This window comes from Trachemys scripta, chromosome 1 (assembly GCF_013100865.1).
Source record: "Trachemys scripta elegans isolate TJP31775 chromosome 1, CAS_Tse_1.0, whole genome shotgun sequence".
Lineage (NCBI taxonomy): Eukaryota > Metazoa > Chordata > Testudines > Emydidae > Trachemys > Trachemys scripta.
In genome coordinates, this window is record NC_048298.1 from 307,531,020 (window position 1) to 307,543,493 (window position 12,474).

The 12,474-nt window shown below is 38.4% G+C and overlaps 1 protein-coding gene across 3 annotated transcripts in view; it reads left to right on the forward strand.

Moving 5' to 3' along the window:
- The window catches only part of PSPC1 (paraspeckle component 1), an 88,151-nt gene that overhangs the window by 40,996 nt on the left and 34,681 nt on the right, over positions 1–12,474 (forward strand). The gene's annotated exons all lie outside the window — the stretch shown is intronic.

Here is a 12,474-nt window from a genome sequence, read left to right on the forward strand (position 1 = left end):
CTAGAAGAGGGGGACAGTGAGGCTAGAGCAGGGAGCTAAAAATTCAGGAAATAGGTATTTTACTCCTGAGTAGACTGTGTGATCATGAGCAGTTCATGGAGTGGGAGATTCTTCCACCCATATTTATGGACAGTATAACCTTGTTTTGTGAGTACTCAGACCATTGAAAACAACTTGAGTAAAGATGGCAGAATCTGGCTTTTAACGTGTCTGTGCCTAATCTTCTCCATTTGTAAATACCCATCTTTTGTAAAGCACTGTGATACCCTATGAAGGAAAGGAAAATATTTTATTATTATAATGTAAAAAGACCAGGAATAAAAATGTACTCCCGAAAACTCCGAATTTTTAAGGCTAATCCTGAATATACTTTTCACAAATGCAGGAAAGCATAAACAGTTACAGAAAAAAGACTGAAATGTCAGTCGACAAAATATATAAAAATTGCCAAATTTGGAATGAAGTTTTGTAATAGATCAACAGATTTTAAATCTTTCCTCGTTTTAGGCTACAAGTTTTGGTTTTCATCAACAAAGTTCTAAGCATCATCAAAATAAGAATATAAGGAAATTCTTGCCATCCGTTATCACTTGCATTGTTGGTTTGGGATATGGCATTGTCCAAATGAAAGATTTTTGATTAAGACTATACGAAATTTTGTCTCAGACTTTTCCGTAAAGCGCCACAGGAATCAAATTTAGTTTCTAGAGCCAAGATGGTATTGCATAGTCTGTCAAAGGAGACTCCAGGTTAAGAATTCAAAAAGACTTCGGGCAAGAATGTAGAGTGAAGTTTGCCAGGTCTTCTGTGGTGCTGGATGAGAGTTGTCTTTGAACAGGCAAGAGGCACTTAAGCAATAGTCTGACTGAATTTCTCCAGTGCTCCCACAGTAGATTTTTTTCTTGGGTGCCTCTTCAGCACAGTCCTACAAAACAATATGTTGTTTAAGAGTCAAGTTTATTTCAAAGTGGTCAGAGGAAAAAATCTCCTTGTGAAGACAGTAACTAGTTCTCCTTAATTAAAAAGCAATTATTGCCGTTGTACACTAAAATAGGCTCCTTTTCCTTCACTAAGGGTACGTCCAAACTACCCGCCGTATCGGCGGGTAGAGATCGATTTATCGGGGATCGGTATATCGCGTCCCGAATGCGCTCCCCGTCGACTCCGGAACTCCACCGGAGCGAGCGGTGGCAGCGGAGTCGACGGGGGAGCTGCGGCCGTCGATCCCGCGCCGTGAGGACGGGAGGTAAGTCGGAATAAGATACGTCGACTTCAGCTACGGTATTCCCGTAGCTGACGTTGCGTATCTTACATCGACACCTCTCCCTTCCCCCCCAGCGTAGACCAGGCCTAAGTGGGGTATATACTGTAGTAGGACTGAGCCCTTGTTCAGAAGAGTTGCATTTTGTTGTCAAAAGTTTTTATATTTGACTATTTTTAATCTCAGGGGAATTTTTGCCAGATCAATGAGAAACCTCCTTGCATAGTCAGGGGGAGAGACTTATACCCCATGATATGTTGTCATGGTAAATATTTTTGGCTCAGACTGCCAGTGCTGTCATTGGGCTCCCCCACCCTTCACTTGCCCAAGCAAGCACGATGATGTCCAGTCATTGTCCACAATTTTCCTGCTCTGAGTCTGGTCTTACACTTCTCCAGTCAGATTCCTGCCTCACTTAGAACAACACGGGAAAGTGACCTCTCTGGCTGCTTCTGACTCGAACTCAGCAAGAAGTATTTTTCCTATCCTGTGATACGAGATTTTGAACATTTTCCCCATCCCTTATCACATCAAAATCTCATTTTTTTTGCGAATCAAGCCTTTTTTTACGCTTTTATTTTTTACTGTAAATTAACTTAAATATTGAAAGTTATTTGATCTGAAAAACTTTTTTTCATTTAGAAGATATCAAAATGGGACATTTTGACAATTTTGAAATTTTACAAAAGTTTTTAAACTGGAAATTTGTCAAAACCAACCCTTTTGGTATTAGCAAATCAGCATTTTCTGAGGAATAACATTTTTGTTGAAATATTCCTGAACAACTCTACTTCCCATGTGACCAGCATTTGGCTTTTGATCAGAGAAGGCTAGAGAAAAAGAAGAACCTTCTCCTGAACTGCTACTTACTTTCCTGCAAGGGTCTAAAGTGTTTTCTGTGGTCTCTTGCTCAGTGACTGAAGCAATTTCTGGAGCTATGACTGGGCGGGGGGGGGGGAAAGCCCCTAAAACAAGCACTCGGTTTGTCTAAAAGGTAGAGAAGCTGTGCTTAACGCAGCAGTGGACAGAGGCAGTTTCTGGAATAGTAAAAGAGAGAACTCCCCTGCTGTCCCCCTACCAAAAAAAATTCACAACGAACTTTGAATTCTTCCCAGCTACTGATTTTTAGTATGAGGCATTAACTTCTTCCAGGTATTGCCTAAAGTCGGAGAGAGGCTTGTTGGGCTACTCAGTCATCTTAGCCCTGTTTAGGTCATATGTAAATCCTTTTCTTAGTGAAAGGATCTCCTAAGTTTCTGGTGGTGAGCTTCTCAAGTTTTTGCTAAATCTGCTCAGGTATTGTGTATCCTTCCAGAGAATTTTGGAAATAATTAGATCTGATTCCTTAAAGTAGATTCCACATTTCTTGCTTATGACCTGAAGAAGAGCTCTGTGTAAGCTCAAAAGCTTGTGTGTCTGACCAAAAGAAGATGGTCCAAAAAAAGATACTAACTCACCCACTTTGTTTATAAACTCAGGCATTCGTGTGTACTCTAACATCAGCTGAAAGGATATTAAGGGTAGGAATAAGGAGTCTCCTAGAAAGCTGCACACAAACCTTGCACCTAGGCTAAAAAATTAAAACTCTCCAGGAGGTCCTTTCACAGTTAGGAGCCTGACAAATATTATCCAGAACCCCCTCAGGATTTCCGCTAACATCCTTGGCTCACTTGGCTAGATACTATGGTCTGAATGCAGAGGCGACTCCAGATAGAGTAATTGACCACGGAGTGCTTACAGCTGGGCTTCTGTGAGAAGCTGCTTTTTTTTGTAGAATAGGCAAAGGGGCTACAGATTCCTGTTTCTCTTCCTTCCCCACCCTTTTCCTCAGGATTTTTCTAGTTCAGCCTTGTCTCTTGTTCTCTTTTGATGTTTTCTAGGGCTGTCAATTAATCAGAATTAATGTATGTTGTTACTTTTTTTTATTCTCACGATGAATTGCAATTTTTAAAAAAGAAATAATTTGACAGCCCTAATGTTTTCTCGTAACATCTTTCCGATCAGAAACCAATTCCTGTGCTGTTGTGGACCAAGTCATAAAAAGACAAATTATATGTCCACTTTTATTGCTCATTGTGATTCTAGGCGCTCCCATTCTTCCTCGCTTCAGTAAGAGAATTGCCCTCTCTGTTACCAAGGTGTAGCTGGCCAACAGACTTTTTTCCAATTGGAAGGCATCACAGTGGAGAAGCAGGAATGGGGGAACCCTGTGAGCAGGAAAATCTTGGATGGTGATTGCTTGTTACCCTGCTTGACAAAACAAATGAGAAGGAAGAGCCCAGCGTCTGTGTTGTCTTGAATGATCCACCGAAAGCATATTACCTGGAAAATAGGAATATTTTCTTTCCTTGCCTAGGCACAAAAACAAGTATGTTCTAATAAAGAATTTGAACTGTCTTTACACTTGCTGGATCAGTTTTATGGAAAACCTATGAAATCTCATAAGTCAGATAATGAGATTCAGCCTTTTAAAAAATAGATAGCAATGAAAAACACTGCTCACATCAGCAATTATATCTCTTATACTAGTCAATAAATTTCTATTCTTTGCTTATTCAAAATTTGCAACTATCCAATCAAATCTGCTTTCAAATAAGTGGAAGGTTACACTGATAGGCTGTCCAATGACTCAAATAATCACATTAGCTGAGGTGTGTGTGTGTGTGTGTGTATATATATAATATATATTTTATGATGGTTAGTAGTGTTGGCATGTAAAGCCTGGCATACATTAAGGACAGTTTGCAAAAATTTCTCATTGGGGCTCGAATTGTTCGGTATCAGTGGTGTTAGCAAGGATGGGAGCCTTTCTGTTGAGCTGCTGCTACCCTCCTGTAGGTGAGTTGTTGGCTACTATTCATTACATCTGCTCTCTCCATAGTTAGATTACAACAAGTTTGGCTCATATGCACTAGGACTGGTAATGTGCTAACATTAGTGGAACTGAACCAGACTTGGCAATAGTGATAATTTTTTGCAAAAATTTCCTAGTGTAGTCAAGACTTAACTTCCTCTAATTGTGATCACTTAACACTTTTCAATGTTGGGTGTATTTAAGGGAACCCAAGTTAGAAAAAACATTGCATTTGTTTTTCATGGTCAGGGCGGGTATTCCACTCAGGAGATTAAATGAAAACTTAGATTTCTATGGATACACAAAGTCAGCAAAAAGCGACAAAGAGTCCCTGTGGCACCTTATAGACTAACAGACGTATTGGAGCATAAGCTTTCCTGGGTGAATACCCACTTTGTCAGATGCATGTATCCGGCAAAGTGGGTATTCACCTACGAAAGCTTATGCTCCGATACGTCTGTTAGTCTATAACGGGGTAGGCAACCTATGGCAGTGTGCCAAAGATAGCATGCAAGCTGATTTTCAGTGGCACTCACACTGCCCGGGTCCTGGCCACTGGTCCGGGGGCTCTGCATTTTAATTTAATTTAATTTTAAATGAAGTTTCTTAAACATTTTTAAAACCTTATTTACTTACATACAACAATAGTTTAGTTATATATTATAGACTTAGAGAAAGAGACCTTCTAAAAAGGTTAAAATGTATTACTGGCACGCGAAACCTTAAATTAGAGTGAATAAATGAAGACTCGGCACACCACTTCTGAAAGGTTGCCAACCCCTGGTCTATAAGGTGCCACAGGACTTTGTCGCTTTTTACAGATCCAGATTAACATGACTACCCCTCTGATACTTAAAGTCAGCAAGAAGACCCTAAACCAGTGGTTTTCATCCTTTTTTTCATGTGCAGTCCCCTAAAAATATTTCAAATGAAAGTGTGGATCCCTTTGGAAATCCTAGCCATAGTCTGCTGCCTCCAATGGTCTGCGAAACACAGGTTGAAAACCACTGCCTTTTAAACCTAGTGTTAATGGAATTAGTATGCTGGCTGATTTCTTGTTTCACCTGATGCTCCATTAATTCATTTAGATATAATTATTAAGCTTGCCCTCTCCCAAATGGTTCTGTTGTTTCCTGGGAGCTGAGCCAATGCAATAATATTTTTAAAGCTTTCTAAAATTTATTCCAGTATTTTAGGAAAGGGTAGCGAGCCACGCTGAAGAGCAGTAATCAGTGTGTTTTTCAAAAGTGGATAACATCTTCAACTAAAATAACCCAAATCATTTGTTTTTATTATAGAATAAAAAGTGGAAATTTGTGAGCAAAGCTTTCAGAGTTTTGGAAAACAATTTGCACTTTCTGTTGGTTTCAGTATATTCAAAATATTTAAATGTTTTTACAAGATAAAGAAGTCAGTTTTACTTTAATATCTTCCCCCCCCATCTAGAGGCATTTAACAACCTATAGTTTTTAAAATGAGAATTAGTGAATTTTTTTAAAAAAGCTGTGGACTTTTAAAGTAGATGCTTTCCATCTGAAAGTAGATTTGTCTTACCAAACCCATAAGATAATATATTGAATTTCATTAATTTGTATATTCCTGTTCAATCTTTAATGGCCTGCCAATGGGTGAGACACTAGGATTCATTTATGAAGGATTTATTAATGAAATAGTACACTACTAATGAAACCCTTTCTAGCTTTTGGGTTGCTCATGTGCATAGTGTATTTTTAGCATTATTTAAAATTTAAATTGTAACGCATATTTTTACTGTGTATTTTTATATAACACTATCCTTACTTGACTTGCATGGTGTTAGAATTAAATATCAACATGTATTTTCAATTACATTGTAACTTTTTAGAAAATTTTCTGTTGGGAAGTGTTAAAATATGTTGTTCTCTTTCTGGTCAAGGAAATATCCTTGTGTGATTTTTAACTTCTGTTTTTAAGAATAGCTGAAGACTGAACACTAAATACCTTAGGCAGCATTAGCTGGTCTTATATGTTCTGTGGAGCTTAGGTGATTAAGGTTCTATCTCAGCTAAAGTCTAGACTGGGGAGTAAGGGAAGGTTTCACAAAAGTGGGTGACATCCCCCACATATGTACCTCCCAAAATAAAACGTACAGGACAAGGGAGTTTAGCGTGGAGGTTTCCTTAAAAGTGATAACTTGTGGGGAATGATGAGCTCCTCTGTAAAAGTGCAGGCCTAAATAACTTGTACTGGTTTTTCTGCTATTCCTGCCCACCTGAGTTTAAGGAAGTTGTTACATTTCAATTCTCTCTCTCTGTGTGTGTGTGTGTGTGTGTGTGTGTGTGTATAACTCTTAGGACAGATTATTAATGTATCTTTTTTTCCCTAAAACAGATCAAAATTTTTGGCCAGCTATCTTTACTCTTATTACTAACATTAATAGTATTTTTCCTAACATGAAGATTTCATGGGATGTCTATATGTGTATATTTTATATAAAGTGTACGTTATTTGTTATAGGTTTCATTTATTTGATTTTTACAGTATCAGCATTTGCAGTAGTTTGTAAATTGGTTCAATTTAATTCTTAAAGGCAGGTTTGGCAGAATTAATTTTTTATAATTTCAACAGATATCAGTGTTTATTTGTGGGGGGAAAAATTAGACTTTGATTTAAATTTTCATAATTGTGGGAAATTCTGGGGGGATGTCAGACAATAGTTCTTAATGACAGCAGATATTAAGATTCAAAAAGTTAAAACACAGATTGTATATTTTGACATGTGATGTTGACAAAGTATAAATATCCTTAAATCAAACTCGGTAAGTTCTTAAACAAAATTTTTCTTTCTTTTGCTTATCTGTAAATTTTAATTAACATTGGGGGAAATATTTTTCATCTGTGTTAGTGTGTGGTGAAATCGATGTTTACCAATATTTACTGATAAAAATCTAATCCTTTCAAGTCTACTTCATCTGTTTGGTCTTAAAAGCTGACCTAATCTAAAATTTGGTGTAATACAACAGTTAATATTTGCTGTTCTATCTCCAACAATCTGGGTTGGGAGGGAAGGGGGGAATGGCTCCTTTTTAGGAGCAGTAACACCAAAATAGAATTTATGTGCTGCCCAGTGTGGTCTCTGGAATGGAGTTAATATTGCCACTCTACATTGAAGTTTTGAATGAAATGGACTGCAAGCTTCTGAGCTGGTCATTTTCCTACTAAACTATACATGCCAGTGCACAAAGGATTGCATTCAGTTTTATAATGGAATATTGACAACTTTTTCCAGAGTTTTTCTTTTAAACTTGGTGGGAGATAGTGAAGTGCTAAAGATCTGTACTTATCTGACATTGTAGTCAAAGTCCCCTCTGTTGTGGAACGAATCCTATTGCCTATTTAACACATGAAATAGCCTTAAAGTGAGAAAAACACGATGTCACCTGAGTTTTGTTTTGCTTGAAAAAGTAAAATGGTCCGCTATTTTTGATAACAGCATCCATATTTAGAAAAAATAACTTGATTTTAATGGATAACATTTAAAGTGACTTCACAAGAAATGTTCTGGGACCAAACTTGCAGTGTTTCTTTTTGAATTCCCTTCTTTTAATTTTGCTACTCTTGTGATCACTAATCTCAGCTGGGAAGGTGAGTGATTGGTCTTACATGAAGTAAGATTTGCATTCCCTGCCACTGGGTGCTGACGAGGATTACGTGGTGGTTTGCCTTCTGATATAAACCCAATATAAATTGCTTTCTGCCATTGTTATTCAACAGAATATTCCATTTCAAATATATTTCTATTTACAACTTTATTATGATGAATAGTGTAGCATATGTAGACTTGAATTTTTGTGGTTCTTTAGGCTACTGAAATTGGAAGGCAAATTTCCTAGGAAAAAAATGTGGTGATTACCTTGCTTTGTCTGTACCTTAAGTCTTGCATTCTGATGCTTTTTTAATACTAAAGGAGAAATGACATCTAATGACGATGGAGATGCTTTCATCCCTCATCTCAACAAACTTTTCCCCCTACCTCTTAATTTCATGAAGTTTTGTAGCAATGGACTTCAAAATATTATTTTAATATTTTTATATTTTAAAAAGTGTATATTTTTAAAGATTGTTAGTGTATTTATTTAGCTCAATGGTACTGATATTCCTGCCCTTAAAGATCTCTTTTTTTTGTCATGAATGTGGAGGAATGGCAAGCTGCAAGTAGATTTTAAGTTGTATCTGAGGGTACACATTTGGTACATGCTACAGGAATTTCTTTTGCATAAAATCCTAAAAAGGGAAAATGCATAAAATTAAAATTTTATGAAGATACAAACATTTTGAATGCAGGGAAGACAATATAATTTCTACAGCGTTGAAATAAGAAAGTCAAAATCGACAAGAAAAACTCTGTTTTGGGTTCATGTGACCCTTACAGTTGCCCAGGACTATAACCATAATTGCCAACATACCAAGAAGTTTTCTAGGGACAAATTTTTCAAATAAATCGGGGCCACTGGAGCCTTATAGTTGCATTCCAGCACGTTTTAAATTATTTTCTTAGAAGCGTGAGAGAGGCAGGAAAGAATAACCTAACATTTGCAGCTAAATCACTCCAGACCCTTGGTTTATTTGAAAAGTTGTCCTTTGAAAATTGTGTTGCTCCCTTCTGTCTCCGTTATTCATTCTGTGCACTCCATATGACTCCTATTATGCTCCCCATGTTTCAGCCTTCTCTTCCTGTCGCTTCTTAATTGTAGTCTTCCATGGCTCCCAGCGTCCCATAGGATTGCACACTCTGTTCCCTCCCAATCTCTTGGTTGCTACTTCAGTTTCTCAGCTCTCTTTTCCCATCTTCTCCCCAATGACTCCTATCCCATGCAGGCTCCTGTGTTGGCAGCTCAGATGTTTCTGCCCAATTTTCCTTCTCAGTATCAGCTGGCTCCACTTTAATCCCCTGCTGTGCACAGCTGAGAGGTGGCTGCAGGGGCTGGAGCTGGTTGCTGCTAGCAAAAGGACAAGCTTCCAGAGTGTGAGAAAAAGGGCCCAGTGATCTGGAAAGGAGCTATTTAGTCCTGCTTTTGTACTGTCATAAGATATTCTGGGACACCATTTATGTGGGATAGATTTTTTTGACTCTCATGGCCAAACCCAGATTGCTGTTCGTAATTCAGTAGGTAGTCTTATTCTGAATAAATGATTTTTAAGGATAGTATGGCTGTTAAGAATGATATCAGCCAAGCAATAGAGTAACAGTTAATATTTAGTGATTTTTTTGTGAAGTTAAATGCCTCCTTTTGGCACATTAATGTGGTTTTTTTGGTCCTTGTGTTTTATTTGTGAGTACCTCACAAAACAAGGAAAGAAGAGAATGTCCCGGCTCTGAAGAGTATAAAAACTAAAATTTAACAAGACACTAAAAGTTAGTTATAATCAGACACAACTGGGGAAGATGGAAGAATATATTTGTTGAAATGGTGGCAAACAAATGGACATCAATCTGCAGGCAAATTTTGTGGTTCTTTGGTCTGCAACCTGAAATATTACCTCTCTCCTTTAAAAGTCAGCAGCAAAGCTAAAATGAAAGTTGAATAAAACCCAGTAGAACCAGTTTAGTACTCTCACTAACCAGTTTTTTTTGGGGGGGAAGGGGAGTTACTTTAAAAAAACAAACAAAAAAAACCACCCTAAACCACCACCTTAAGTGAAATCCTTTAGCATTAATTGCTTTACTGAAGACATGCAGTATTAGGTAGCAAGCCAAGTGGTGCTTGTGTGTTTGAGTGGGGACAAAAGGATTTTTTTTAAAGCATAAATTAAAACTATGTATATGTTAAATGCTTCCTATCTCCAAAAACACCCCCCCTTGTGCCCCCCCCCAAATACCCCTCAAAACCAAACACCAAAAACTGATTGTTTTTGGATATTCACTGCTTTTGGTGTAGTTCAGTGTTCAGTACCATTGCAGCTTGCTTTAACTAAACATTTGGGCTCTACATTTGGCTCTGGCACAGAACCTTTCATCAGACTTGCTATGTGCAATGCAGTCTGAGATGCTGTATATTCTGATCTTGGGTGCTGTGGGAATTGGGAATGCCTCATACTAGATTGTGTGTAGTAATTTACCTAGATGTTGCTCACTTCCAAGTTTGTCTTTAAGGGCAAAATAAAATGGGTTGGGATTGGTAATGAAATGTGGGCCATTTCATCTCTAGGTCACCTGCTTCAGTCTAAGCTGGCACCTGAGTCAGTTGTAACTGAAAGTCATTTTCTGCTCGGTGTTTTGTGGCCTTTATGTATTGGTGGTCTATGTCTAGTTCCTAACAGGTTACAAAACCAAAAAATATTAATACGATGGGCACAAATTGACATCCCTGCTGGCATTTTCCCATAATAGACTAAGGATTGAACGGGCATAGAGACTGAACTACTCTCACTCCTTGTGATGATCTTTTCAGCTCAGTAGTGAGGCATATTAACAGAGCAGTGTGGTACTGCTTCTATGGATAAGTGGTTGGCAACAGTGTTTCAGTATATGAATTGTCACCTTGTAGGAACACTAATTTTGCCTCTCTCCCTGTCCTTCCCGTGTGCCCTCACCCCCCCCCCTTTTTATATTTATTTTATTTTATTAAGATAGGCAGCAGTAATTGCAGGGGAAGGGCCAGGCGGCGCTTTGGGGCTCCAAAACTTCGTGATAGGGTTATACAGGATAAAGGCTGGAAGATGGATGCAGTGGTAAGGAGAGCAGGGTAATAGCTCCTGCCCTTATGACAAACGCTCATTGACCAGTCTTCCATTCCAATTACCCAAATATGCCTACATCCTTTAGTGATGAGCATCCTAACTCTTCGTCACCTCACTAAATCAGGACTCATCCAAAATAAACTGCCAAATCCTTGTACAGTTTACAGGAGTTGTCCACCCAAACCCTGCACTTTCCAAGTTCAGAACTGCCAATGACAATGTCCTGACCTCAGTTAAAACTCCCGTTTGAACCCTACTCATAACAAGTTCCCACATCTGGACATTACAGGAATAGTTGCCCTGTACTATTAAATGTTGGTGATTCCTGCACTAGAGCATCTGAAGTCAGCAACTTTAAGTTCACATTGCATATGTGGGAGACTGAACAGCTCTCTGATATTAGGATAATGGAGCCTTTACTCTTTGTTACCTGTTGCTAAGACTGCTTTAAAAAAATCAATGCCTAAAGTTAGATTTCCAAATCCTTAATAAGTGGTCTGGTTTTCAGAAGGGAAAATATATGCTTGAATATTTACCGACTGTATTTTAAAACATCAAGTACATTTTCCCTTCTGTTTGTATATAACTCTAATTCTCAAGAGTCATGCATATCTACCAAGAATACATGTTTAAATTTATGGAATCTGCTTTCCTCATGGGGGAAAAAGGCTAGTTGACTGTCACGAGATTTTGTTTTCTTCTCCTGAAAATTTGTTGATTGGTTTAATATATTTAACTAACTGTGTGTGCTGGTCTTTCAATACTCCTGGGGGAATTCTCCACCAAAAAGTTAAAAATTCTGCACACTATATTTTAAAATTCTGCATGTTTTATTTGAAAAAATAACACAATATAATCATTCTGCTTTCAATTATTTTGGTAATTTATTTAAACTACAATAGAATGGATGGGGAATGCAAGTGGGGAGCATTGGAGGAAATCCCCAAACCCCCTTGCTTAATAGTAATGTAGCTAGGTTTGACCCTTTATTGCTAGTTATTAGTCAACAAATATATGCAGCCATATGCTCAATGTTACATCACAGGCAAATGAGGGCTGGGGAATCAAACTCATAATTTATATTGGCTACTGACCATCTCCAGAAAGTTCAGTAGCAAATAGTTCCTGGAGCATATTTTGATAGGAAATTTTTTTCAGTCCAAAAATTTAGACCAGTTCTAATCACAAAAGCTCCGTAAGAATTTATAAGGCCATACTGTCCTTTACACCCCTCTGGCAATGTGAAGGAGCCTTAAAACTTTTACACCTGTTTTATGCTCTTGTGGGAATTCACAAAAACAATGGGAACAATTCACTAAGCGGGCAGGGTGCTACGTTCTGCTCTGCCTGAGGGGACAGAGCCTGCCCCATGCCTACCTCCTCAGAAACACCCTGAAACCCTGCTCCTCCACACTGAGCATGCTGCAATAGCAAGCCAGAGGGACAGAGTATCTGTCTCTCTCTCTCTCTCTCTCACACTTGCACAATTGCCCAGTCCCTGCCTTCCGGTGGTGGTTTACGTCTCTATCGGCTGCTCCGGACACCCGATCCAACCTGCCTGTGCTGCCGGTGAGGGGTGCATGACCATTCTTGCAGCTTCCCTTTGCTTTCCCATCAGAAATCATTTTTCTGCGGGGAA